This window comes from Taudactylus pleione, unplaced genomic scaffold (assembly GCF_031769625.1).
Source record: "Taudactylus pleione unplaced genomic scaffold, aTauple2 ptg000757l, whole genome shotgun sequence".
NCBI classification, from domain to species: domain Eukaryota; kingdom Metazoa; phylum Chordata; class Amphibia; order Anura; family Myobatrachidae; genus Taudactylus; species Taudactylus pleione.
Window position 1 is genome coordinate 4,371,002 of NW_028285159.1, and position 23,871 is coordinate 4,394,872.

Consider the following 23,871-nt stretch of genomic DNA (forward strand, 5'->3'; position numbering starts at 1 on the left):
TTAGGCAAGTGTTGTCAAGATCTTAGCATGATAACAGTTTGTGCTAAGATGGTTCCAAGGCTTCTCACTGTCGAGCAGAAAGAAAATCAAAAGCATTTTTTTAAATAAAGTTATTACCTGAGATGAAACATGGACCTTCCAGTACGATCTTGAGACAAACGCCAGTCCATGCACTGGAAAACAACATCATCACCAAGAATAAAGAAAGCACGTCAATGCAAATCTAAATTCAAAGCCATGTTTTCTTTGATATCTAGGGTGTTATATTGGAAGACTGGGTACTAGAAGGTGCAACAGTGAATCAACATTACTACAAAAATGTTCTAGCAACTTTGCAGGAAAGAATCAGAAGAAAGAGGCCAGAGTTGTGGAAAAATGGTTTCATCTTCCAGCAGGACAATGCACCAGCCCACACAGCTCTCTCTGTAAAGCAGTTTTTCGCAGAGAAACAGATTGCAGAGCTAGAACACCCTCCACACTCACCAGACCTAGCACCATGTGACTTCATTCTTTTCCATAAAGTCAAATCTGTACTCAAGGGAACCTGTTTTGCTTCAGTTACTGAAGCAATAAAGAAAATAACGGAGCTGTTGAGACAGCTGACAGATAATGAGCTACAGCACGGCTTTAACCAATGGAAAATAAGAATGCAGCGGCGTGTGGATGCAGAAGGGGAGTACATAGAAGGGATCAAAGTGTACTATATAATTAAACATACTCTAGCATAGCATAGTCTTGTTATCTTGTTATTTAACAGCCACACCTCGTGTATATATATATATATATATATATATATATACAGTGGGGCAAGAAAGTGTTTGGACAGCCACCAATTGTGCAAGTTGTTGCACTTTAAAAGATGAGAGAGGTCTGTAATTTCCTTCATAGGTACACTTTAACTGTGAGAGACAGAATCTGAACAAAACATTCCAGAAATCACATTGTATGATTTTTAAACTATTTATTTGTATATTCTTGCGGAAAATAAATATTTGGACACCTACCAACCAGCAAGAATTCTGGCTTTCACAGACCTGTTACTTCTTCTTTAGGAAGCTCATCTATCCTCCACTCGTTACCTGTATTAATGGCACCTGTTTGAACTGGTTAACTGTATAAAAGACACCTGTCCACACCCTCAAACAGTCAGACTGCAACCTCTCCACCATGGCCAAGACCAGAGAGCTGTCTTTAAGGACACCAGGGACAAAATTGTAGACCTGCACAAGGCTGGGATGAGCTACTTGACAATAGGCAAGCAGCTTGGTGAGAAGAGATCAACTGTTGGCGCAATTATTCAAAAATGGAAGAAATACAAGATCACTGACAATCTCCCTCGACCAGGGGCTCCATGCAAGATCTCACCTCGTGGGGTAGCAATGATCTTGAGAACGGTGAGGGATCAGCCCAGAACTACACGGGGGACCTGGTCAATGACCTCAAGAGAGCTGGGACCACAGTCACAAAGGTTATCATTAGTAACACACTACATCATCATGGATTCAAATCCTGCAGCGCCCGAAAGGTCCCCCTACTTAAGCCAGCACATGTCCAGGTCCATCTGAAGTTTGCCCGTGACCATCTGGATGATCCAGAGGAGGATAGGGAGAATGTCATGTGGTCAGATGAGACCAAAATAGAACTTTTTGGTATAAACTCCACACGCCGTGTTTGGATGGAGAAGAATGATGAGTGGCATCCCAAAAACACCGTACCCACTGTGAAGCATGGGGGTGGAAACATCATGCTTTGGGGATGCTTTTCTGCAAAGGGGACAGGACGACTGATCCGTATTACGGGGCCATGTACCATGACATTTTGGGGAAAAACCTCCTTCCCTCAGTAAGAGCATTGAAGATGCAACGTGGCTGGGTCTTCCAGCATGACAATGACCCCAAACACACCGCCCGGGCAACTAAGGAGTGGCTCTGTAAGAAGCATTTCAAGGTCCTGGATTGGCCTAGCCAGTCTCCAGACCTCAACCCAATAGAAAATCTGTGGAGGGAGTTTAAAGTCCGTGTTGCCCGGCGACAGCCCCAAAACATGACACATCTAGAGAAGATCTGCATTGAAGAGTTGGCCAAAATACCTGCTGCAGTGTGTGCAAACCTGGTCAAGAACTACAGGAAACATTTGACCTCAGTAATTGCCAACCGAGGTTACTTTACAAAGTATTGAGTTAAACTTTTTGATTGTCCAAATATTTATTTTCCACAAGAATATACAAATACATTTTTTTAAAATCATACAATGTGATTTCCGGAATTTTTTGTTCTGATTCTGTCTCTCACAGTTGAAGTGTACCTATGATGGAAATTACAGACCTCTCTCATCTATTAAAGTGCAACAACCTGCAGAATCGGTGGCTGTCCAAATACTTTTTTGCCCCACTGTATATATATAGTCTGGCTCTCGCGGGGTTGTTGCTGGGAGACACCCCGCTGTGAACTCTGCTTACCTGCTTCTCCGTCATCTCCGCTCTGCTCGGAATGGTCTTTTCTTCCTTTTACTCTCCATCTGATCCTCTGCTCTGATGGCGATAATAGCGTCCTGTACGTGCTTCTGGTTCCTATGTGGGGATTCTGGCTCCAGTGTATGTCTGTTCCTGGTTTCAAGTTTCCACGTGGGTTTTTGTTGTTTCAGCATTCTCAGCTGTACTCCTGTGCTGTGTTCCTGCCGGCTGTTACATCCCAGCACTATCTGCCATGCTCCTGCTCTGTGTATTTCAGCATCACAGTATTCTCAGCCACACTCCTGTGTTTGTGTACATCACCTGCAAATTACATCCCAGCAGTTTCAGCAGCAAACAGGCGCCTGTATGGATTTTCTATACCAGCCCGCAAGGCTGCAACTCAGTCCCTAGACCGCACCCGAGCCAAGTAAATGCCAGCCCGCAGGCTGCTACTCGGTCCCTAGACCGCACCCTAGCCAAGTAAATACCAGCCCGCAAGGCTCCTACTTGGTCTCTAGACCGCACCATAGCCAAGTACTTACCAGCCTGCAAGGCTGCTACTCGGTCCCAAGACGGCACCATAGCCAAGTATATACGTACCAGCCCACAAAGCTTCAACTGAGTCCCTTGACCGCACCATAGCCAAGTAAATACCAGCCCACAAGGCTACTCGGCTGTGTCGACCATACGTCTGTCGATCTAAAGACCCTATCGACCTTCTTACTAGTCGACCTTTAGTGTGTCGACCTTTAAACCCTGTCGACCTATTGCCTGTCTAACTTCCATTGTCTACCCAAATATTGTCTACCTATTTACTGTAGACCTAATGACCGGATACCGTTTTCCAGGTAAAATGTACCCTTCTTGTTCACATCCTGTTTGACTTTTATATAACTCTTACTATGCTTATACATTTTCAAACACACATTTAATAAACAAAACCAGGCTCAAACAGCTTACATAAGTTGAATATATAGGGCCAAATGTAATAGGGTGAGAGTTTAGAAAATGTGAGAGTTTAGCAGTAAACTCTCACATTGGTTGAGTTTTATCTTCAAAATGGGAAAACATCTGAATGAGATTTTAAATCGTGAGAGTTTTTTAAGTCTAAAAAAACATGCAAGTTCGCTCTGTTACTTTGTTTTTGGACTCTATTACATTGGCAAAGTTTAAAAAGTGTCAGAAACTCTCACTTTTCTAAACTCTCACCCTATTACATTTGGCCCATAGTGTTACAATGTCATGTGGTTAGTATTTGGAGTTAAACTCCATTAATTACTGTATTCACTACAAGGATAGCAAAGCAATTCTTAAACAATCAGTTTAGAAAAGTAAGCATACTATTGATTACATTAAATAGCACTTCAGATTCATTTACAGATAACTGGTGCCGAAATATTTAGCACTAGTTACGTAAAAACAGCCCTGCTGATCCCTTTACAAAATGTATGGAATATTTACCAATGAGTGATTACATAAAACATCACTTCAGATCCACTTAACAAGTAATAAGCTGACACTTTGTACTACTCTAATAATAATAAGGCTCATGCATAAATGAATAAATTAATAAAGGGTTTTATACAAAAGTGGTTAGTGTACTGAGCCTGTTCTACTGTGTGATGTCCTGCTCCTGCTTCTTTATAATATAACGTATGACATGTTTTGTCTATATGACAGACTTTTGCAAAGCTAGATAGATAGTATCTATCATTAGATAGCTTATGAAACATAATACTCCCCTTCATTAAATGATTAATCAGTCTAAAGCAGTACTTAGAGGTAAAATAGCTTCTTAGCTATTATATGACTAGGCTTCACAGTAAACATCAAATACATTTATATTTTGCTGTACATGTACATACACATAATATAAAATAAAAAAGTAGAAAATAAAAATGTTAATAATGAAAACTAACATATAAGGTAATTTTTATTGTAGTTGTATAAATACAACTACACACATTGTAATTTAATATTAGTAAATATATAGCTCTTTCTAAATGCCGGCGTTTGGAAATTGGCATTTAAATATCTTTATACTATACATTGCAACACTCTGTCGACATCAGAAGGTTAACACATTCTAAAGAGAGATGTGCGGTTCAGTTTTCCTGAAAACTTAACACACCAAAATGTTGTGGTTCCGAGTCAAATCGAGTCCTGGTCGGATCACTTTTGGGGTTCCGAGTGGAACTCAGGGGTCTATGTACTAAGCAGTGATAAGTAACAGAGTGAAAAGTGATAAGTCTGTGATAAGTGCCAGCCAATCAGCTTCCAACTGTCATCTCACAGGCTGTGTTTGAAAAATGACAGTTGGGAGCTGATTGGCTGGCACTTATCACAGACATCAGTTTTCACTCTGTCATTTATAACTGCTTAGTACATAGACCCCCTAGTCCCGCTCAGGTCTGCTGTAAGGTCAGAGCTGTGATTTAAAAACTGAATCTAGGGTTTTGGATTGCATGAAAAATTGTAAAAATTACATGATTTTAGCTGTTTCTATCAATTTAAAGAAAACAAAACATTTGAGGGTGGTTTTGCAATAGCAAAACATGGGGGTCCACACAGATTTCTAATTCTAAATTTCAACAATCAAAAGGTCGACATGGTCATTAGGTTGACCATCATTCTTTAGACGTGTTTAGGTTGTCAGGATTAAATGGTTAACACATTCAAAAGGTCGACATTTAACCTGTCTACACTAAAATATCGACACATGGTATTTTCATGATTTTTGGGTTAGGTTTTGGGTAAAATAACAAAAAAATTGTGTTGACAATTTAGTGAGTCCTGGGAACTGTGTTATTCCCCATCATATATCGCTGTACAGTCCTCTTCCCCCTATATAATAATATATATACAGAACACATTACCTGGCTCCGCTGTATCAGGAATGTCTATGAAAAATGGCAGCTAAAGCCCCTGTGTACCCGCCCTCTCTGCTCTGTGATTGTGATTGGGAGACTATAAGAATATGGCTGCCGGTCACCATACATGAGGACACCATTAGACTGTATGTCTGTTACCAGGGCTAGGGTGTTCGGCGCCCCCCTGCAAACTGTAAATTTGCTCCCTCATATAGTCAACATTCACACATTTTTAACACAGGAATATATGGCTCCATTGGTAAAGTGTCTGACTACAAAGTGCAGAGTGGTAGGTTTAAATCCCAGGTATGACTGTATTTTAAATTAAGGAGAATGTGAAGTAGCTTCATATAGTTAGAATTCACAGGCTTCCCTTGATGGCTCTATTGGTAAGGTGACTGACTGCAACTCATAAGGTGCTAAGTTCAAATCCTAGTTATTACTGTATTTTAAATTAAGGAGAATGTGAAGTAGCTTTATATAGTTAGAATTCAAAAGCTTCCCTTGTAATAGCAGATGTCTCCATTGGTAAGATGTCTGACTGCAAAGCATTAAGTGACAGGTTTGAGGTTTGAAATGTGAATATGACTGAAGGGGAGGAGATGTGATTAGACGCAGAGAGGAGATGCATGCCCGGGACTCAGAGCAGGAAGCTACATTGCTGGTGGATCGGAGTAGAGGGACATTTCTTCTATAACGGTGTCACGTCTGAGGGTTGGTTTTGGGTTGGAATAGGCGTGGGAGATTGAAGAATAGATTTGAGAGGTATGGATGAACTTAGGTGGTTTGAGCCAGGACCTCCTCATTATAGATAGAAACAGGAATAGAAAGTCTTTATTAAACAGCAGGTTGGAATGGAACTGAATATATACTACTGAATGAATAAGAAGAAACTGATTGGGACCAATGTTGCTGCATTGAGCTGGATCAGTTTTAAACCGATGTTGAGAACTTGATGGAATTGAATCCGATGTTGAAGAATTGATGAACTTAATTGGTTGAGACTGATGTTGAAGAATTGAAGAACTTAATTGATATGAGTCCGATATTAATGAATTGATGAACTTGATCGGTTGAGACTGATGTTGATGAATTAAAGAACTTAATTGATAAGAGTCCGATGTTAATGAATTGATGAAAGTGATCGGTTGGGACCGATGTTGATGAACTTGATTGGCTGGGATCGATGTTGATGGAATGAGGAACTTCATTGATAAGAGTCCGATGTTGGAAGCATCGGATGAGACCGATGGTTGGAGGTATCGGCAGTAACCGATGGTTGCTGTACAAACAAATCTCAGTGTTAAAACCAGATTACTGTGCAAGATAGTATAGGAGACTTGTTTACCAGATCTAGGAACTGGATATAATGGACTGGGACCATTCAGATACAGAGTACCTGGGAGCTCAGTACTGAGCTGTAACTTCAGCAATAAGCAACGTTGTACTGGCACAGAGGCCAGTCAGGAAATGGAATTTATAGAGGAGGATTCACAGGGATTGGATGCTGCCTGGGAGCAGCACACTGAGTGGTTGGTGAAGGTGAGTCAGGTGACATTTCCAACATGGCTGTGCCCATACTGGTGTTCTGGAGGGAACTCTGGCGTGCAGTTTGTATACCATCATGCTGGGGAGACAAAGTCGCAAAGTGATTGCGGAGTGCCATCTCCATGCTCAGTGACAGGACACTGAGCAGACGGGGCAGGAGTAGACCTCAGCACCAGTCGGGAGCGATATGCAGCGTGAGCGGACATCTGTGCTATCCGGGAGTAATGTACGGCACAAGCGGACCTCAGCAGTAGCCTGGTCAAGCTCCGGAGAGGTAAAAAGGTGGTTTTAAGTGTCCGGAGTGTGACAAACTGCAACTTCTAGATGACAGCTAACCTGGCAGGTGGTGACTCCCTCTGCTGGTCCTGCCATGGTGCCCAGTGCACGTGCCCTGCTTGCCATGGCACTGATTATAGCAAAGGCAAACTATGATATAAAACTGTACAAAATTAAATATAATGAGACAATGGACAAAATATAATAGAAAACTGTTTTTTGAAAGTGACAAGACTTCAAAGAGTTAACAGATTTAAAATGTCATTTTTAAAAAAGACAAAACCAACCTGATTGCCGCTTTAAAGCTGACTCGTTAAAATCTCAGCACTTTCACAAACCCGCTACCTATTACATTTCTCTCAATATGTTCAATACAATATGCAAAGTCTAAATTTAAAATCCACAATGTGTGTGAAGATTATAAATACATAAATATCTTTGGAGACACCAATAATTAGAAATAGCAGTTCTCAGTGATCTTCCAATTCTATAGTAATAAAAGAAAAGTTCTTTATAATTTCAAATTAGGACTGATATCAATATGTTCTACATTGGTATAATTTAGAAAATTAAGGGCCCCATTTAACAATGAGTTTTATTATCAGTGGCATATTTAGTTTAGTATAGCAGTGATACAAACAAATATGCTATTGGTATTTATCATTTCTTACCTTTCCGGCAAGGTCCAGTGGTGCCCCCCTCCTCTTTTGTTGGCAGCCTATCATTGCCAGCGACATGCTGCTGTGTTGTGTGCATACGCGATGGCCAGTCTGCACATGCTCATGACTCTTTCACCCAGCGGGGATTCGGCAATGCCCAGAAGGCATCGCTGAAGCCATAAAGGCTGCGCTGGGTCCCCATTGCAGGCAATGGGGACCGTATAGCTCTTGCCATTTATTGATGTAAGAGATACAGTGCCAAATAGCTGTGATCTAATCTTATTTTACCGCTGTTTGCTGAATACTGAAATGAGGACATAATCACTTTAGTGAGTGCTACAGGGGTTATGTCTCATTGTTAAATGGGGCACTAAGATTAGCACTGTAGAACCATATTAATTCAATTCTTTCCTAATAGCCCTATTCTGTAAATACCATTATATAGCTGGTTCTATCATCTATTGGAGCAAGGCAGATGTTCTTGCCTTTACAACCTTTTACTCACAATTTTATTTTTGCTAAATTTATTTCTACAGGCATGATTTGTTTGACTTGTTGTAGTTACAAGTAACCTTTGAACTTCCTCTTCTTGTAATCCAGTAACAATAAGGTAACCTTATCTTTTCTCTGACTGAAAAATATTTTAGGGCAAGAACTCAGAAGCCGTTTGTTAAAACTTTGTGAGTTACTTACAGTGCTGGCTGTAGTGATCTATCCTCACTATTTTGCAAAGCACTGACACTATGTTAACCTTCCCGTTATCTCTGTGTAGGATTACTCACTATGGGCCTGATTCCGCAAGGAACGCAGTTGCTACAGGGCCGGTACAAGCTCTCTCTACACCCTAGGCAAGGCTTCAGCCTAGCACCCCCAATGTACTTCCTGCACACAGGAGGGTAACACATATACACATACATATACATATACACATACACAGCACCAGGCTGCAAGTAACCATTGTGACAAATCCCAGCAGTGACTATATATTCACACAGCAAAAGCAATGACATAGTCCCCTCCCCGACACTCACCACACACTTTACACAGCAGCATGGCAAAGGCACAGTCCAGATGGTGCCCCCCCACCCCTGAGGCAGCAGCACAGTTCCTACCAGCGAGAGCACATAACATATAGATATACATCCAGAATCTAGAAACATGCAACCAGCGGCACTCACGGGACTTCCAAACGAAAAAGGACTCCTGGACACAGCAGTGTAGTTCAACGTTTCAGTCTTGGTAACTTCTTGATAAAAGTCTACCAAGACTGAAACGTTGAACTACACTGCTGTGTCCAGGAGTCTTTTTTAATTTGGAAGTCCCATGAGTGCCGCTGTTTGCTTGTTTCTATATATACACACAAAGACACACTCCATTCTATTATGTGTAGTAAATGTCCCCCCCACTTCTTCCCTTATATATTTTATGATTTTGTCTCTTTCTACCTCCCAACAACTCATAATATAATATATTAGTGTATTACACATAATATATTACATATATTATTATTATACATATATTATATATTTAAGGATCTTGCTCACCCCTTATATAATATATTTAATGACCCACCCATTATATAATATATTTAATGATCTTCTCACCCTAATCCCTTATATATTAAATGATACCCCCTCACTCCCAGCCATTACTTATTTATTTAATGATGCCCCAGCCCTTACATATTTATCTAATGATACCCCCTCACCCCCATCCCTTACATATTTAATTATACCCTCACCCCCAGCCCTTACATATTTAATGATACCCCCTCACCCCCAGTCCTTATATATTTAATGATGCTCCCCTCACCCCTAGCAATTATATATTTAATGATCCCCCCCTCACCCCCAGCCATTATATATTTAATGATACTTCCTCACCCTGAGTCCTTACATATTTAATGATCCCCCTCACCCCCAGCCATTACATATTTAATGATACCACCTCACCCCCAGTCCTTACATATTTAACTATCCCCCCTCATCCCCAGCCATTACATATTTAATGATCCCCCCTCACTCCCAGCCATTACACATTTAATGATCCCCCTCACTCCCAGCCCTTATATATTTAATGATCCCCCCTCACCCCCAGCCCTTATATATTTAATGATACCCCCTCACCCCCAGTCCTTATATATTTAATGATCCTCCCCTCACCCCTAGCAATTATATATTTAATGATCCCCTCTCACCCCCAGCCATTACATATTTAATGATCCCCCCTCACCCCCAGCCATTATATATTTAATGATACTTCCTCACCCTCAGTCCATACATATTTAATGATCCCCCTCACCCCCAGCCATTACATATTTAATGATCCCCCTCACCCCCAGCCCTTATATATTTAATGATCCCCCCTCACACCCACGCCCTTATATATTTAGTGAGCCCCCCTCACCCCCAACCCTTATATATTTAATGATCCCCCCTCACCTCCAGCCATTATAAAATATATTTAATAATTCCCCTTTTCTCACTTACCTCTGCTGACTGGGGTGGGCTGCGTTCAGCTCAGTCCTCCAAGACTTCCAGGCTCCCAGCTGTCCCTCAGCACCAGAGCACCAGTGTCCTGCGTCCTGCTCCTCGTTGACATCAGTAGCGCAGGCGCAGTGCCGATTCATTATCGCCACAGAAGGAAGGTAGGGAAGGCTGTCAGGTGCCAGCCACCACGTTGGCCAGGGGAGGTAGAGATCCTGCTAGTCTCCAGGCCCCACTGCCAGCAGCAGCGCGGGGCGGTGGAGGCTAGAGATAAGCAAAATTGTTTCCAGACTGCAGCACTAGAGCTGCTTTGGAGCAGGCCGGGGCGCCCCCTGAGTGAAGGAGGTCCAGAAATACTCGCCCCCTGCGCACCTCCCCCCTTAATCCGACCCTGCGCATGCTGCCTGGCTCACACACAGCCATGGGGTCACAAATGCTAGGCACAGTTAAAAAGGCGCCGGGGATGTGCAAGCATCACTGACCTTCCTGCTATGGATTCAGTGGCGCCCTCCAGGGGCCGTCTCTCTTAGGCAGCTGCCTAATGGTAGCACCGGCCCTGAGTTGCTAACATGTACGCAATAGGCTGATTGTTGCAATCTGCGCATGCACGACAGTGCACATGCGTGACCTAGTCATTACAATCGGGACTGCGATCATAGAGACTACGCAAAAACATTGCAGAGTGATTGACAGTAAAGTAGGTGTCGTTTGTGAGTGGTAACAGGAAGGGGTGATTGGCCCAACACAGGCGTGCTAGTACGTTTGAATGCCGTTGAAATGTCGTGCATAAATTATCTACTGCGATGGCCTACGCAGCCTGATAGCGAGCGTGGTTGTTAGCAATTTCTGAGTAAGATCAGGGCTTGTGCAAGTGGGCTGGCATGTTACTTGATTGTATCGATGGTTTCGCAGCCTTGCTAAACATTAGGGATGTTTGTAAGGTAAAGTGGGCGTCCTTATGTAGTGCAGCACATTGCGGTCGCAATGAATTAGCATACTATCGCAGTTGAACTGCGTGCGTAATCGCTATTGCAGTTGTGTTCCGTAGTGAATCAGGCCCTATGGCCATAGTACACATTCTGCACAGGGCGCAATCCAATTCATACGTGCCAATTCTCCCTGATTGCCAGGAAGACTCCCTGAAATAGTAGCAATCTCCCTGACTCCCTGAAGAGGCTAGCAATCTCCCTGATTGCACCTTACCCCCATTATGAAGATAGAAAAAAAAAAGATGTTATATATAAAAATAGGATAATTACATTCAAATTGGATCATTAGTATAATTTCCCTGAATTGGTTATAAGGTACAATGGGGTAGATGTATGTAGCAGTGAAAAGCGTGGAGAAGTGTGCCAGTTGAGAAGTTGCCCATGACAACCAATCAGCTTTAATGTTGCATTTATTAAGTGCATTCTATAACATGATAGGTAGAAGCTTATTGGTTGCAAAGGGCAACTTGTCCACTGGCACACTTCTCCACGCTTTTCACTGCTTCATACATCTGCCCTAATGATCCCTATGGCTACATGCATTTTCTGAATAGTATCATTGTGTTTTCATCAACAAATAGAGCTTACTCACTGCTTTGGGGCTCGTTTATATGTAGATGTAAGTCAGTTATATGACACGCCTCTCAGATGTAGCAGTACACGCCTACTTTACAGCCACGCTCATAGGTGTTGCTTTTACAATCTCCCCGAAAAGCTTTTTCAATATTAGGAAAGTGTGATCCAATTAACTCCCCCACACGCAAGTAAGGCGAGTTCCAATCCTTGTAACTATATTTACATGCTGTTACAACGCCAAGGCGCCACCTTGCATTGTTAATTGGATTGAGCCCACAGAATATTTAATATGTCTATCGCTATCTCACCCCAGATTCATGGACTTTTGTTCATAGGGCTGCAAACAAAAATCCACAACTTTAGCAGTACTGGAAGTGTGGCACAGCCACACTTACTGGCACCCACGAGTAAATTGCAGGTAAGTATGTGTTAGAGCCTTTTGTTATAATGGTTACAAGCTGTGTAATGCTAGTTGGTCACCTCTGTAGTCCCTGGGGACCACGATCCTCCCCCAAGAGATAAAAGAGAGTATGACCACACCCAGGTGTACGTCAGGATACAGCCAAGGTGGGGACTCAGGCAACTCAGTACGTACATGGGCCAGAGAGAGAACCAGTTGGAGACAGCCAGACCTATCCCAGAAGACTGCAATAAGCCATAGAGAGAGAGTCAGCAGGAAACTACCATTTCGGTTAAACAAGATGCCTGTTAAGAGATTCAGCAAGGAGCTGAGGAGACATCTAAGAAGGTATCTTCAGTGTCTGACTAAGGAGTGACCCTCAGAGTTAAATGGACTGTGTTATCTGTGTGTTAAATCACTACAATAAAAATGCTTATCAGATTAGTTGCACATTTGATAGAGAGCATTCAAGAAATAAGACAGTTTCCCCAGTGAGGGCCAGGGTTTATTATTTTCTGTTTTGCTGGGAATTAAAGCACTTATATGTTACAGGTTTGCTGGCTGGAGGTCATTAATTTACTCCCAAACAAAGCACCACTGACGAAGGCAGCTGCCCCAGTTTGTTCCCATCCTAATACAGTGACATAATACTGTACATACAGTACATTTGCTTACGAAGGAGTGCAATGGACAAGCATTAAAGTAGTATCTTTAGACACTTCAACATAATACTACTGCTTAATATTAAAATGAGTGTCAGCCTGGTACATTATTAAAGTTGTTTTTACATAGACTGGCAATGGGAGAAATGTAGTCAGTGATTTCATATGGCCTGAGAGCTACTGTACATATATTTAGGTTGGTAAAGGAAATGCAATAACATCTTAAACAGACCGTGTTGATTAGATATCATTTTATTGTATAAACACAGAAGGTGAATCATAAAATTTTTATGTGTGTTTCATTACAGCAGTGTAGCTGTGTTTTTGTTTATTACTATAATAAAACCAATATAGAAAAAGCATAACAGTTAAGTACAAATCATATTGTAATTACAGGGTTAAAATGTCACAAGTGATAATACAATTAGACATTGTGGGTTACAGAACATCTGTACTAGCTATGCATTCATTTACATCCTGCGACGATTGCTGTTGTGATGATTGAGACCCGTATATAAAACTTGCAGCTCCGGAAGACACCTGTAGTAAGTCTACAAACACACAACATGAGTGTTTCACAAATAATGACATCTGCACCTTTTAGCAATCATTCCCTGGGGCTGAAACTTTTACACAGTTACTTGACCCAAACCAATTTTTGTTAAAAGAGACAAAAAGCCCAGTGTTTAGCACGCTTAGGTTGCAGAGCTGCACGTGTCACAAGATGGATCTAGTGTTGAAAGGGTAGCATACTGTATGTGCAAGGTTTACACCAGAAGAGAACAGTAGTATGTGTATGGGCATAGCTATAGTGGGTGCAAGGGGTGCCTTTGCTATGGGGCCCAGAGACTTATGGCTCTCTGGATCCACTTCATATAGTTGTCTACCGAGTACCTGATATTGCCTCATAAGAACTTGAGTCCAGCCCATTGCCCAGGCCTGAAAAGAGGATTCATCAGTGGCGATCTCTGTCTCTACCTCTCAGTAAAGCTCCACACTGATATGATCCATGTTTCACACTCACAGACACAGCTGAGCTAATCAGTAAGCCCAGCACTATTGGAGAGTAGACTTCTCTTTATTTATAGCCTTTGTGAAGCTGGGGGGGCGGGAACTGAGCTTTGAGATTAGGTCTGTCCCAGAAAGGGACAATGTGGCCTATTCATCAAACGATAAATGGCCCGGTAACCATGTGGAAACGCTACTTTCCGCATATTTTAGTTACCAGGCCATTCATCATCAGGGGTCCGATAAGACCCCCTTGGTAATCAGCAAACTCTGAAAACTGAAAGTTTTCAGTTTGCTGCTGAGAACAAGCGCCATCTTCAGACGCTTGTTATCTGATCCCCGCTCCTTCCAATGGTAAGGAGTTCTGGGGATGCGAAGAAGGATCCGAGCTGCCGCCTCCTCACTACCTCCCCGGCGGCTGAGCGCATGCGTGACCCGAGATCACGCATGTGTAGCCGGGATGACGGGAAGCAGGTAAGTAACGCAGTTTCAGAAGTAAGTGCTTTTCGGAGCAGTTGCCCCTCACCGGAGATATGACAAATTGCTCTGGTGTCACCTTTCCCCCACTGCGAGTTGAATACTTAAGTATCCCTCGCAGTGAGTCCAATACTTCATTATCGGAGGCCATACAGCCTTCGATGATGAATAGGCCCCACTGTGCCCTAATTAAGAAAATCTACACTCAAAATGGAAGTACCGCATTCGGAATTATCCCCCTAAAGTAGGAGCTGGTTATTCCCTGTCCCCACTGTGGTATAATGTATACTGGGGGCATTATGTGGCATAATGTGTACTGGCAGCACTACAATGTAGCATATTGTGAACTGGGGGAATACAATCTGGCAGAATATTAACTGGTGGCACTCTGGTGATATAATGTGAACTAGTGCACTATTATGGGGCATAAAATGAACTAGGGCACTATTACTGTATGGTGCATAAGGTGAACTAGAGCAATATTATGGGGCATTAAAAAAACACTGCGGAGAGAAGTGTCTCTCTAGAAGCATTGGTGGAGGGGGACCCTTCAAAATGTTGCTATGGAGCCCACAAAGTTCTGGCTATGCCCCGTAGTATATGCATCTGGTTTACGTCATGAGAGGTGGCTTTACAGTGAGAGGAATACAAATCATATCTAACATAAAACTTTATTAAAGTACATATACATATGGCCGTTTCCACACAGTTTTACAATATTTATAAATACTAAGAGGCAATTCCCATATAAATACAATTAATACAATATGTTGTTTTGGAATCTGCTTTCCTGTTATGGATCAATTGCAAATATATAACTAATGCAAATAAGTCACAACAGCCTCATCAATAATAGTTAAAAAAAGTCAGTTGAAATGATTAAGATGCACTCAGCACATGTAGACTAAGGGGTCTATTTACTAAGCCTTAGATGAAGATAAAGTGAATGGAGATAAAGTCCCAGCCAATCAGCTCCTAAATGCCGTGTCACAGGCTGTGTTTGAAAAATGACAGTTAGGAGCTGATTGGCTGGTACCTTATCACCGTTCACTTTATCTCCATCTAAGGCTTAGTAAATAGACCTATAAAGCTGGCCATACACCAGACCAACTTTCGTCCAACCATCCAACTAGTCGGTTGGTTGAAATGGAAATCTGGTAATGCATGGGTGCAAATGACAATCAGCCATTTGCTCCCAAACACCGGAAAACAAAGCTTTTAAATCACACAGATTTAACCAACTTGCCTGAATGACCTTTATCGTGTTTTCCGGTGTTTGGGAGCAAATGGCTGATTGTCATTTGCTCCCATGCATTACCGGATTTTCAATCCAACCACCAACTAGTCGGATGGTTGGAGGAACGTTGGTCTGCTGTATGGCCTGCTTATCCCATGTCCTTATATGTAGCATGTTTGCTTCGACTGGTGGAATTGTAGAGGGATACTGTATGTCCCTCTCACCTCTGGTGAGCAATGGTGTTGGAACTCCTGTGCATTTGTGGTAGTAAAAGGCTGGTTTCAGGGGAGATAAGGGAGTTGGGGTGACCTAGTGTTTCAGAGACATTACTCACAGTTCCCACCTGATTCCAAAAATATTAATGTTTTGAGGTATGGTATTATTTACAGTATGACGGTTTAAGTAACTGTCCACAAGAATTTATACACCATGGAGTTCCATTCATTATTTATATATCTAATAATCTCAGTAGTGAGAGTAGATTTTAGTGATCTATGTAGAAGGTGTTACTTTGTCCAATTTCTATGAGCTGCCTGTGGTCAGTTTGAAGAGAGATTAAAAGTGTGAGGTCTGTAGGTCACACAACCCAAATATGAATATTTACTGTGCTGATCGTTTACACTCAGTGACTCGGTTGCAGGTGTAATAAAAGAGTAGGACATTTAGAATAATAGCAGAATATTGTAGCATGAAATTGTGTATAGAGATACAAAAATCAGCATTTTATGTTTATTTAAACACTTCTAGCTTGTTGAGAACCTATGCTGTTTTAATCAGGCTTTAATGAATAAAAACAGTTGAAAACTTTAAGACAATAAAACAAATTGCAATAAATACCATATCAATATATTAAAACCATACCACAGCTCCTATCTTGTTCCTAAACCGCTGAGTCATTTCTTAGGAAAAAGGTCATTTTAATGTTTACAAAATTGCTGTGGATTATTTTCGATGGCTAGCAAAAGCTGTTATAAGTGTCAATAAGAGCTAATTGCAACCTGAATTCTCTCTACAATTTTTCATTGACTGAGATGTCACATCATCAATATTCTGCATGGTCCACATGTATTCTGAAATTTGCGGCTGGTGCCTGTATGGAAATTTTGAAAATTGCTGTTGGGGGAGTTACATACTGTAGAGCAGGGGTTCCCAACCACGGTCCTCAAGGCACACTAACAGTCCAGGTTTTAGGGATAGCCATACTTAAGCACAAGTGACTTAGGGGGTCATTCAGACCCGCTCGCGAGCAAAGGACGCTCGCAAGCGGGTCGATGTTGCCCCACTGCGCATGCGCACGATGGAGGGAGCTCCGTCGTGTGCATGCGCGAGACCTGGATAGCGACGGGCTCTCCGTCGCTCCGGGTCTCGCACCAAAGGGGGCGTGCTGTCGATGTTGATTGACAGCACGTCCCCTTTGGTGGGCGTGCCGGGGGCGTGGCTGCCAGACGGAGGTGTTTCCACTGGTGATGTCAGTGGGAGTGATTTTGGCTCTGATAGAGCCAAAATCACTCCTGGGCTTGCGGCAGCGAGACCCTACCGCAGGGTCTCGTCGCAAGCCCGATGGTCACGATGGTCAAAGACCATCGCGACCATCTTTTTGGCCCCGCGCATATGCTGTGGGTGGTCACCCACAGCTATGCGAGCGGCCAGGAGGCCGCTCCATTTTCAGGTAGGAGGGCCCTGATTCAGAGCGAGCGCTCTGGTCAGAGCGTTCAGCTCTGAATCAGGCCCTTAATTAGTACATTAGGTATTTTGATTTAACCATCTGTGGTTAAGCATGGATATCACTAAAACCAGTACCGTTAGTGTGCCTTGAGGACCGAGGTTGGGAATCACTGCTGTAGAGAGTTGCAGTGTTTACCACTAGTTCCCATAATGTCTCATGCATAGAGATGTGCATCTATTACAGCTCATATAGGGCTGCTTTAAATTTTCTAATTTCCCTACATAAATCATATTAAGCTGCAATACTATTACTGTTACGTAGATAAGTAAGTTAACAATTAAATTGTATATTTTTTAGGTATTTGGTGATCAGACACAAGGCGCTGTGTTTCTTCATGAATTCCCACTTATACGAAGAGAAAGTCTCCAGGATGATCTTCTAGCTGATCAAATGAACAATGACAAGATTGAAGATCCGGTAGGACAGTTTCCTATATGAACATACTGTACATGTGTATTTCAGGCGTTAAATCTTTGCTTTGAAAAAAGACAAAGCAAAAATTGCACATTATAAGGATTTTCTTCCTGATTATAATAAGGCCATATATATATTTATGTATGTGTATGTATTTATAGCCTAAAAGTGCCCCTGAGCTCAAATGTAGCTGTTTGCTGATTCTACTTTTCTATGGACAGCAGCTGAAACAGTAGCAACAGTACTAAAGTAACAACAGGTTAATAGGAGGTAATACACCCACCAACAACCCAGTAAAAATCATACAGTAGAAAAGATAGTCAAACACTTGCTTTTTTCATACATATTTAAAACAAATCATATCTTTGTGGTCTTTTTTTCAGTTTAAGATACTAGAGGGGTATATTCATTAAAGCGTGGGTTTTCAGAAGTGGAGTTGTTGCCCATAGCAACCAATTAGATTCTACTTATCATTTATCTAGCACCTTCGAGAAGATAATAGCTGGAATCTGATTGGTTGCTATTGGCAACAACTCCACTTCTAAAAATTCACACTTTAGTAACTATACCCCTAGGCCTGATTCAGAGGTGCATGTAAAACCCGTCGCTACTGCGATCCCGTATGCAGCAGACTTTCGAAAATTGTCTTGTCCACAGAGACGCTCACCTCCGGCATTTCACATCTGCTGCTTACATACAAAAGCGGAAATATTGGTCACACATCAAACCCCTGAGCAACCCTTTGGTATCTCAGAATGCCCGTCTCACCTAAGACACCGGAGCCACTCCAGCTGCATACAAATTCGTGGAGGCTCACTACAAAACTCCCAGAAAATGGTCCCAACATGCCTGTGTTTGTAAAGCCACCACCAGTTACCTCCCCCAAATGTTGACTATCTGTCACTCACTTTGCAAGTAAATTCACACTATGAGGTCTATACTATTAGGCGCGATGATCACGCCGGTGCGAGTCATCGCGGCAATGGTCGCACTTTACTGCAGACCGAATTCGACAAATTTTGCTCACAGCCCCATAGGGCTCCGAGCAAAATTCAACGAATTCAGGCTCAGAGCGGGCCAGGAAGGGTGCAAGGTGTTGGTCCGTTGCCGGCATTTTAACGCCATTGCAACAGCAACCCGCACCCTTCGCTCTTAATAAGATTGACCCCTGTGTCTGCTGTCTCAAGCACATCGCCATCCATGCACAGTGTGACTTTGGTGCATGCTCGGTACCAGATATCACTCCACTGCATTCAACATTGACAATACCTCCACCTCTGAATCAGGCCCACTGTTTATATACTGTAGGTAGGCTACTTGACATTTATTTTTAAGGTGATGTCCACAACAAATATAATAATATCAATCCCCTGACTCTTAAGAGGCATGTATCCAATGTTCAGTACCTATGCTGTCGAGGAGATCATTCTTGTCCCGATGTCTTTGTAAATTGAATTTACCTGTTGGATGGCAGGAGAACCTTACTTTTCAGGGTTTCTAATACATTAGGGTTCTACATGTACATTTTACAAATTTTCCAGTACGTACTTGGGGCCTGATTCAGATATGTATGTAAACCCGAAGGTTTACATACAAATATGATATTTGATCACTCACAGTCTCCCCTCAGTCACAGTTTGATTGAAATGCTGCGGAGTTTGGAGAGTGAAGCGGGGACAGCGACCAGGACTGTACCAAGACCAGGGTCTGCATCATCAGACACAGATTTCCTGGACCTGGCAGAGGAGCTTTGGCTTACGCAGCCTGGCCTAGGGCAGCGACCATCGATGGTGATTCCAAGCAGCCTCTGCCATCTACGGATGCTGCACTTGGATCGCAGATGCATGCAGGAGATGTCTATTTCCTTTAGACACCTCCTGCTGCATTTGCATTTTAGCTGGATGGTATTGCACAGCCGCTTCCTTGCGACTGTGCAATACCGGCCTCATCTGAATCAGACCCCTGGTCTGCTAGTTAGAGGGATCCATTATTAAAACAAATTATTTTGGTGGAAAGCCTCCTGAAATAGAGTTGAAAAATATATAAAAAAATAATATATATTATATACATTTGTATTATACCTTCATGTCTTCAAGTGATTTATGGTGGAACACAGTCTATGTATGCACTTTATTCATGCAGCTTTTTGCATTCAAAGTGTATGTGCTGGCTCGTTGCTCGGACTCTGTAATTATGGCACTTACGTGCCATGCACTCCTAATACTGTGCCTTTTGGTGTGTGCAGCTGGGCTTCTGTGATATATATATATATATATATATATATATATATAAATCCAAAGGGAAAACCACACTCACTTTGTCATTCACAATGGGTGCTGTAACCACATAATAAAGTATACAAATTGTTGCATTGATCCTTGGAAAGTCATATGGCCGACGGCCGTTTCGGTAGTGCGACCACCTTCATCATGAGGTGCTCATGATGAAGATGGTCGCACCACCGAAACGGCCGTCGGCCATATGACTTTTCACAACGCATGTGGTCACCACGCACTGTTAAGTATCCAGTCTGCAATACAGTTGTGACATGCATTTTTTAGTTACCCGATTTACATGGTCATGTTAAAAATACAAATTAACCTTTTTTATGAAATTTGTTTGGTGTGCTGACTTCGTTTTTGATTCTTTCCAGGGATCAATGCAACAATTTGTATATATATATATATATATATATATATATATATGTGCATGTGTGTGTGTGTGTACTTATGATTTTTTTTCCACATAGGTTCAATAGGAGTTGCCTTTGGGTAATGATAATTTGGTGTTAGATTTACAGCACATGCGCCGTTTGTATTTCTTGGTTGTGCTTTAGTACCTCTTGTAAATGCTGTCGTATAACCAGGAGTGACTACCCTGGTTATACGACAGCATTTACAAGAGGTTGCTTATTGAATGTATATTATTTTTATTTTTTAGTATCCATTTGAAGTGGATACTAAAAAATAGCTATCCTCTGCCCATTTCCCTAATCCACACATGTCCCCCCCCTTATTCAGCAGGTACACACTTTATTGTACCACCTTTTCCTACTTCTCCCCCCCCCCCCCTAGTCTTCTCCATCGCCACCTTTCCCTGTCTTCCCTCCTCTGTCCAATGGTCCTCTGGTTCCCTCCCCCACCCTCACCTCTACCTTTCCACCATTTGCTTTCACCTCTCTCCCACCATGGTTATACTGCCCAACAACTAATCCATGCTTCTTCCTTGCTCTCCCTATCACTTCTCCTCACCCCCAATCTCACCACACTAAACCTTCTTCCTGCCCACCACCTGCAGCTTCCCTTCCCGGCTCAGAAGCCTGCACTATACCTACGCTCTTTTCTTCTCAGTCCTCAAAATCAATCTCATTTCCACTCTACAGCAACCATGATTGTCTCATTCACATCTATCCCATTAATTAATTCCCCTCTCCTGTGCAAGATCTGTCTGTAATAAACCCGTGACCTCTTCATCTCCAACTCTCAGAATCTCCTAGCCATAATTGAATGTTGGATTTCCCCCTCAGACACCACTTCTCCTGCTGCACTCTCCTCTGTGGGCCTCAAATTATCTCGTACCCCCTACCCAGGGGGGCACCATGGTGATGAAGTTGGGGGACATACTATCCTCTGGTTGATCCTATCATGCTCATCGAAGTCATCCCTTTTTATTCTCTACATTTGAGGTTCATGTTATTCACCTCTTCCAAACTATTCACCTTTGTGTAGCTGTCATCTATCATCCACCTGGCCCTAACTCAAAATTCCTTAACAGCTTTGCTTCCTGGCTACCCTACTTCCTCTCTACAGACCTTCCCTCCCTCATCTTAGGTGACTTCAATATACCTATTGATGCCCCCACTAACCTTTATGCCTCTAAACTCCTTACACTCACTTCATCACTTGGCCTCTATCAATGGACCTCTTAAGCCTCCAATGTGAGTGAACACTCACTTGATCTGGTCTTCAACCACAGCTGTGATGTCTCTGATTTCACTAATTCCCCAATCCTTCTCTCTGACCATCCTCTTCTCTCTTTTAACTTATCCCTCACTCCTTCTCCACCTCTGCCTCCAAAGGCTAGCATCACTAAGTGTAACCTTGAGGCTGATACCATTGTATTCTTATCTTCCTTACTTGACTCACTTCTCTCCCTCATTGTCTCGCTCTCCTGCCCTAACCAAGCTTTTTCCCTATACAATGTCTAAATTACTTCAGCTTTTGACTCTTTGGCTCTGGCAGTCACTACTACTCAAATTTCTCAGACACACCTCAACCTTGGCATTCAATTTCACACCTCAACCTTGGAATTCAAAAGGCATTCCACTTCTCCCCCACTTTCTCTACTAGTAGGTGTTGTCTCCTTTTCACCCTTTATACATCCTCTATAGGTGAGCTCATCAGCTCTTTTGGCCTCAACTATTATCTCTATGCTGATTACATTCAGATCAACCTCTCCTCCCCAGACCTTTACCCCTCTCTCCTCACTTGTATCTCTAACTATCTCTCTGTTATTTCCTCTTAGATGTCCCAGTGCTTTCTTAAACTTAACATGTCTAAGACTGAGCTGATAATCTGCCCACCCTCCTGAATTACCTCACCTTCCACAATTTCACTATCTATTGATAGCACTACCATCTCCTTCTAGCCTGCAAGTGCGCTGTCTTGGAGTTATTCTTGACTCCTCCCTTTCCTTCAAACCACACATTCAGTATGTCTCACAGTCCTGACGATTCCATCTCAGAAATTTATCCAGGATCAAACCCTTTCTCACCCTGGAGGCAACTAAGACCCTCATCCACTCACTGGTCAACTCGGAACTGAACTACTGTAACCTCCTGTTATCTGGTCTCCCTATCTCCCACCTCTCTCCACTCCAATCTGTCCTCACTGTTGCTGCCTGACTCATCATCCTCTCCAAGCTTACTACATCTGCCTCCCCTCTCCTACAAGCCCTACACTGGCCTTCCCTTCAGAACCCAATTCAAACTCCTCACTTTTACTTAAAGTTCAAGGCCCTAACCTTATCCTCTCCCATTTACTTCTCGGACCTTATGTCCCTTTACACTCTTGCCTGCCCACTTCACTCCACAAATGAATGCCGCCTTTCCACACAACTGATTACTTGCTCCCACTCCCACCTCCAAGACTTTGCCTATTCTGCTACTTTCCTCTGGAACTCTCTTCCTCTCCCTATCAGAGTTTCACCCTCTCTACAAAATTTCAAACAGGCTCTCAAGACCCACTTCTTTAATAAAAGCCTCCAGCTCTTATCATAACCCACTGTCTCTCCCCTCTGTGTTACCTGTGTCTGTCTACCCCTCCCCAGTAGACTGTCACAAGCAGGCCCTTTTCCATCATGTGCATTGTCTTCCATTAATTATACTATCATCTACTCTCCAATGCCTACAGTGGCACCTTTCCGTTGGGTATTATGACTGCAAAGCAGCAATGTTTATAAACCATGTCCATGTCCTGCAATGTTCTATACTGTAAATTACTTTTGTTCATACTGTTTTTGTCTATGTACCTTGTAAGGCACTGTAGACCCCTTTTGGCACCATATAAATAAAGGATAATAATAATATAATAAAAATAATAATAATAATGTAGAGCTCTGCATGTGTCGCTGAAGTGTCATTCAAAAAGATACATAATCATGGAAGGAGTCATATAGCTCATATATTCAAAGCAGATCCTCTGTATTTGTTTGTTTTTACTAGTTAAGATAATGTGGAAAATGCATTAATATGTGACATACATGATTACATGTTTTTTGGTTACTGACTGTTAATGGGGTCCTGAACTCTTAAGTACAAGTTTCTCGTTGTTTTGTTTTAAGATTTGTTTAGCAGTGGAATTTAAATAGATATATGAGATTTTTGTATCCTCATACAAATCACATTATACATATATGTTGGCATAGATTTCATTCATTACTGAATTACTTCCCTATTAAAGCTGAATGAGAGACATGGACAATTATGTAACATATTTAATCTGTCATTTAATATAGTAGGAACAAGATGAATTGCAATGAATGTTTGAGAAAACATATGACACATTGTTGAATAAATGCAAATACTCTATTT

The 23,871-nt window shown here is 42.2% G+C and overlaps 1 long non-coding RNA gene across 1 annotated transcript in view; it reads left to right on the plus strand.

Moving 5' to 3' along the window:
* Positions 1-23,871, plus strand: part of LOC148477032 (uncharacterized) — a 344,964-nt gene that overhangs the window by 235,563 nt on the left and 85,530 nt on the right. Inside the window, exon 2 of the long non-coding RNA XR_015872578.1 lies at positions 17,664-17,783. This is a non-coding gene — a long non-coding RNA (uncharacterized LOC148477032). The remainder of the gene's footprint in view (positions 1-17,663; positions 17,784-23,871) is intronic.